Consider the following 6,000-nt stretch of genomic DNA (forward strand, 5'->3'; position numbering starts at 1 on the left):
GAGCTGGGTGCTGGGAACAGGCTCCATCAACAGTCACAGCAAGAGCACAAAGCAGGTCCAGGATCTGTCCAATGAGAGAAGTCAAGAACATCAAGAGATACAACCCAAAATAAGACTGGAGATGAGTCTCAGGGTTTTGCAGCAACCAGATTCTGACAATAGAGGAGGCCAGAAGCAGGACTCAAAGCAAGCACACATTTAACATAGCCTAGAGACATAACTGCCTGGCCAGGCCTGAGCCCAAATAGAACTCCTGAGCATGGGTAGAGGACCCACGTGAGCCTGGTCAGGGCCATTAATACCTGTTGGCACCCTCAGGACCCTGAGGGTCCCTATCCATAGCAGATAGTGGAGTCTCTAAGGGACAGAAATACTTCACTTTACTAAGTCATTGAGTCTCAAAGTACAGCGGTGCCAAATCTCTGTAGCTAAGCAGGTCTCTTTCTTTCTTTCTTTCAGGTCCAGGGAAGAGGTGTGCACTTCATGTGCTCTGGGATCACACAGCTTACTGCAAAAATGTCAAAAAATGCTGGGGTGGTGCATGCAAACTTAGCCATATCTTTCCAGACATTATTCATATAGGTCATGCCAAGATTTCCAACAAAAATGGAAATTGATCAGGAACATCTGATAGGAAATATTTAGAATAAATGCAATGTTCCTGTAAAATGGGTGCCAGAAGGTGAAATCATAGTTCCTTCTGGCCATTTATGTAAAATGGCCTTAAAACTTAAACTACCTTAAACTATTAAACTATGTGTTCAGCATGCTTTCAGGTGTTAACTTACTTTCAGGCGGGCAGATACTATCTACAGAACCAGGGCCAAGAAAGTCTAAAGGAGCAAGCCATTGTCAAAACCACAATTAGAATTCAAGAGTTTCTGCACTGAACTCATGTTGTTCAAGACTTTTCTCTTTCACATACTGCCAACTAACAACACTGTGGGTGATTTATCTGATCATCTGTGTTACAAATACAAAAGCTTTAGCAGGGGTTGGCTTGTGTTCAGCTGGGTTTGCAGGCACAGCACTGCATCAGTGCAGCATGCAGCTCCCTAGGTCACATCTGGTCCGGGATCAGGCTGGTCCCTTTGTCACACTAATAAATGTGAGGAAGGCTTTGCTTTATCCATGCTTTGTAATTATACAAGGAATCAGCTCTAATGTCTCAGCATCATGTTTCCACAGTGAGAGAGGCAGGGTTAGCCAAAATAGGCCTGGTTAGGTCCAATCTTTCCTTTAGAATGTGGCATAGGTGTCTTTTCAGTGTAATTCCTGGAGAATTAGGTTTTTGGAGAGCTTAACTTAGACTGAGCATCAGTGACATGTCTGACTTTTCCTGTTCTGGATTAATGCCATGCAGAGTTCTGATCCAGGTGACTGTAGGACTCATTTACGGAAAATATATCTAAATATTTCTGTTTCCAGGGTTAGGGCCCTGAAGGCACCAATAGGCTTTAATGTGTCTGACCAGCTGCACCAAGGGCGTCCTTCCACACGCTGTACCCTGTGCTCATGGGCCCTGGAGCTCATCCCTGATTATTTTGTGGGTTCTCATGAGTTTGAGCCTAGCTTTGGCCTTGTTTATTTGCCATGGACCCTGTTCAGTATCAGCTTAGCTGTGTCTAACTTTGGTTACCCACTAGGCCACCAGACCAGACTGATTTCTTATCTCAGCCTCAGACCCGCCTCATCTTCTGGAAGCTGGTTTATCATCTGGGTTCCTGGCTGAATGTAGATACTGTCCCAAGGCCTGTCTTGTTTGCTATGTGTGTGTACGGAGGGGCTGGATGTTGGCCAATATGGTCCTTGTCCTGCTGGATATTGTGTGGGGCCCCGTGTCAGTCAGGGAGCAACTACCCCTTGTGGTTCCCTGCTGCTCACCACATACTCAAAATTTGCCAGAGCTGCCTGCAATGCAGAAGTACTTAAGGATTTGTGCTCTATATCCCTCAGTGCTATGCTGTCTAGATTTAGTCATCCTGCAGGTGTGTACCAATCTGCATGTTATTCTGGATAAAAACACAGGAATGATGGCACTGTTTGGACCAAAGATCCACTAGCTTAAATCTTTACCCCTGACAGTAGCCAGTGGCACATATTCAGGGAAGAAGTCTTGAGGAGTACACAGGGTTATTTCCTGAGTCCTCTCTTCCAGCTTTGAGTAATGTATAGTTAAAATGGCACTTCTGTGATAAATAGCTTTTGACTGAACTTTCTTCCATTATTTTTGCTTTAAATAAATTTTAACCTGTAAAATTTTTAGTATCTGCAATGGGCTGTGGCAGTGAGTTGGTGTTTGGACAAAATGTTACACGAAGAAGTAGCTATTTTCTGTTATGGTAAATCGGTTTGAGAAATTGACTGTATGTCCTCTGGAGAAATAGTGAGTGTTTACTCTCTGATAACACTTTCCATGCTGCTCTTGTTTTATAATATACTGGTTGGCACTTCACCCAGATTGCCTTCTTTCAAGGGTGAAAATCTTGTGTTTAGCTGCTCCTTGTGCTTTTGGCTACCCCTGTTACATTTCCTGTGCCTTTTGAAGTTCTACTGTGTGGGATTTAAGCAGAACTACATATTGTATTCAAGATGTAAGCAGCAATAGATTTGGGCTAAAAAATGATGGTGTAGTGGTGTTTTCTGTTCTGTTCTACCCTTCTATTGTAATAGCTGCTAATTCTCCACTTAAACAACACTGAACAGTTTCACAGATGTATCTGGCACAGTACCTGGGTCTTTGTTTTGAATGGTAGCAGCTAATTCAGAAGCCACGATTTCCATGTCCCTCTCATGTGCCTCACTTTGTGTTTTAGTGAAAGGATCTCATCCACCATTTTGTTGTCCAGCCTCTTGCTGCGAGATCTTTATCCAAAAATTTATCCTTCTCTTGGTAGGCTTAGTACCATAGTGCTGCCAGAAGAATGTCACCTGGTGCTACTTGCTTCCTAGAATATTTACTAGTGATGAAAAAGACCATGAGCATACGTGTCTGTGCAAATGGATGACCATTCATTCTTGGTTTTCTCCTAGTCTTTAAAGACGTTCTTAATGGAGCTGTGTTTGTAAACAATGGTGTTTGGGTGCTCCTATTAAGCTTATTGCTCCAAGCTCTCCTTGCTTGTTGATTTCCTCCAACTTACACGCTTCTTGCTGCACATCTTGTTTAAACCCACAACATCTAACTTATTAGCATCTTTCCAAGAAGTATCCTTGGCTAATGCATGCCTTTATCTCAAGTTCCAATTCCTTTTATTTCTGTTTGCTGTGTGCAGCACTTGGAGGGCAATAGTTCTTCTACTTCTTGGATTGTCTATTTTATATTATAAAAATAACTTTTGTTACCTCTTTCTTTTAGCAGGGTGGGTCTTTGGAATGACAGAAGTCTTCATACCCAGCCCTCTAGAAAAGCAATCTTCTCAGCAAACTGACAGGCTGGGGAGGAGATGGTATGAATACACACAACAAAGAACTTGTGTTCATTGTTAAAACTGCCTACCACTGAGAGCTGATCAGGAAAATGTTCAAAATTCAGGTGTATGTGTTGTTGATTTCATTTTATTGTATGTGAAATGTCTTTGAGCTTGCCTAAGATTTGTAGACTGTGTTCCTTTTCCACTGCCAGGAGCTAAAGGGGAGGAGAGAAGAGGAGATACAAACTGGTGGTGGGCTACCTAGCTTTTGTCACTGAATGGCATCAGGAGCAATAATCTGTACAGATCTGTTCCACTGCTTCTACTCTCCTGCATCTCAACTAAAATGGTGATAAAAACACTGGTGTTTAAAATATTTTTATAAGAATGGATGTGGACAGCACTGTTCTCATGAGCTCTCTCTTCAGGCTTGAATTTGAATGGGTTGGTCCATATTTGAGGTGTTTTATACTTCATCAGCTAGAGATTTAATAAGAATGATGGTTTTTATACACTAAGAGTATTTTAATTATTTCATAGATCCCATTTCTAGCATCTGTTTTCTCGTCCGGAGAGACTTTAGACTTGGTGGCCTTATTTCCACTCTGGCAAAAGGCTGTAGTGATAATGAGTCGTGTAAGAAATCTGGACCCACTCTTCCTCTTATTATAACATTTTTGCATCCACTTCCCCCAGGGAAAGAGCAGCAAGTATCAACAGAGGCTCTTGATGGGTGTAGTGGGGGATCCAGAAAGCAAGGCTCTTTTTTTTTTTCTTTTTTTCTTTTTTGTTTTTCTTATGTCTTCAGGAGGGAGAAGGGAACTCTATAATTCTTCCTTTCAGCCAGCGTCTCCCCCGGGGCATGCTTGTTCCACTCGTGGGATGGCCGAGCCTGGGTGGATGCTGGCAGCCAGGATGCTGTGTAAGGGGAAGGGGATTTGCCCCCTCTCCTGTCACTGCTGACTAGATTGTCCCTTTTCTAGCCTACAAAAAAGGGATGATTTCAGAGGGTGTGACTTTTGTTGCTGGCCGGGAAGCATGCGGGGCCAAACTGGAATAATTTGCCTTTTCTCTTATTATTGCCACTTTATTTAATTTTTGTTGTTGTTGTTAAATAATTCCTGCTGTCTCCAGCCTTGGGAGCGGGGGGGAGGCAGCCGGGGAGGGTAGCCGTGTCACCCTGGCTTTCCCAGGGACCGCTCCGGGCCACCCCCGGCATTGCCTCTGGGTCGACCCAAAGCGCGGGGGCGTGGGTGGGGGGCGGCTGCGAATCCCGCTCCAGCTGCGGGGATCCAGGGCGCGTTTTGCCGCCTGCCGGGAGGGCTCGGTGCGGCGAGCGCCCCGCCGAGCCGCCCCCTCCCCGCTCCCTCCCGGAGGGTCCGGCCAGGGGCGAGCCGCAGCCGCCCAGAGCACGTTTCGCCCGGGGCTCCCTCTCCCGCGCCTGGGCTCGGAGCGCCATGGGAGCCGGACGCCCGCGGGGTCCCGGGACGTGAGCCGTGCCTGGCCCCCTCCCCTCCGAGCAAGGCTCAAGCCATGCCAGCATCTCCCCTTCCTGTGAGCTGCGGGCTGGCCCTGCCGCAGCCCTGGTACGTGTGTGGGACGGGGCTGGGACGGGGGTGGTGGCGGAAATCTCTGCTTTTAGCCCCCCTCCCTTCTTTTTTTTTTATTTTTTAATTTTTTTTTTATCCTCCCTGTCCCTCCCCCTTCCATTCTGGCTTAGCCTCTTGGCTCCTTGCAAAGTTCATCTCGGGTGGAGCGGGGAGGGGGAGGCAGGGGCAGCCCCGTGGCCGGGCTCGGGCCATTTCGAGACGGGAAGGAACAGGCTGGGGGTTATTCAGATGCAAAATGCAGTTTGTTGGCGAAAAAGTCCGCTCTCCCTGGCTGTGCTGGAGCGGGTTTGCACTGAGGCAGCCAGAGCCTGCCTGGAAAAACCCACCAGGCGAGAGAAACTGCCTGCAGCCTCGGCGGAGGGCAGGGAACAATTAAAGGGACCCTGCCCGGCAGCCGGGGCCCCCGGCCAGACGGAACACCCCCGCGGCCTCCCCCCCGCCCACCACCCCCGAAAACCAGGCGAGCGGGGGCCGTGCGTGCAGCAGCATCACTCGCTGGAGGTGCGGGGCCGGGGGGAAGGGGCAGCCCCGGGGCGGCTGCTGGATGGACGCTGCGGGTCCCCAGAGATTCTGCTGGGCTCGGCCCCATTGTCTGTGGGCCCGGGGACGGCTCCCGGGGTTGGGGGGGCTCGGCCAGCGGCGGGGCCGGGCCACGAGGGGCCGCGGCCTCCCCCCTAGGCGGGCCCTGCCTGCCCCTGCCCTTCCCCCCCCGGGGTCCGTCCGCCTGCTCTAAAGGAAGCGGAGCCCGGCGGGGCTGCAGCCCCCGAGGTGCTCCTGGGTACCCATACAGCGGATCTTGAAGCTGGTGGGGAGAAGTGGTGGTGGCCTTGTCCCAGCTGGAGGTTTGGTGCTGGCGGGGACGCTCCCCGCCGGGCTGGTGATGGAGCTGGGGGAGAAGGATACAATTCGCCGAATGGGATGGGTAAGGAAAAAGGCGGCCTGCTGGGAGGCCGGACCGGTTAACCTGACAAAGGTAT

The sequence above is a fragment of the Calypte anna genome, chromosome 6 (assembly GCF_003957555.1).
Source record: "Calypte anna isolate BGI_N300 chromosome 6, bCalAnn1_v1.p, whole genome shotgun sequence".
NCBI lineage: Eukaryota > Metazoa > Chordata > Aves > Apodiformes > Trochilidae > Calypte > Calypte anna.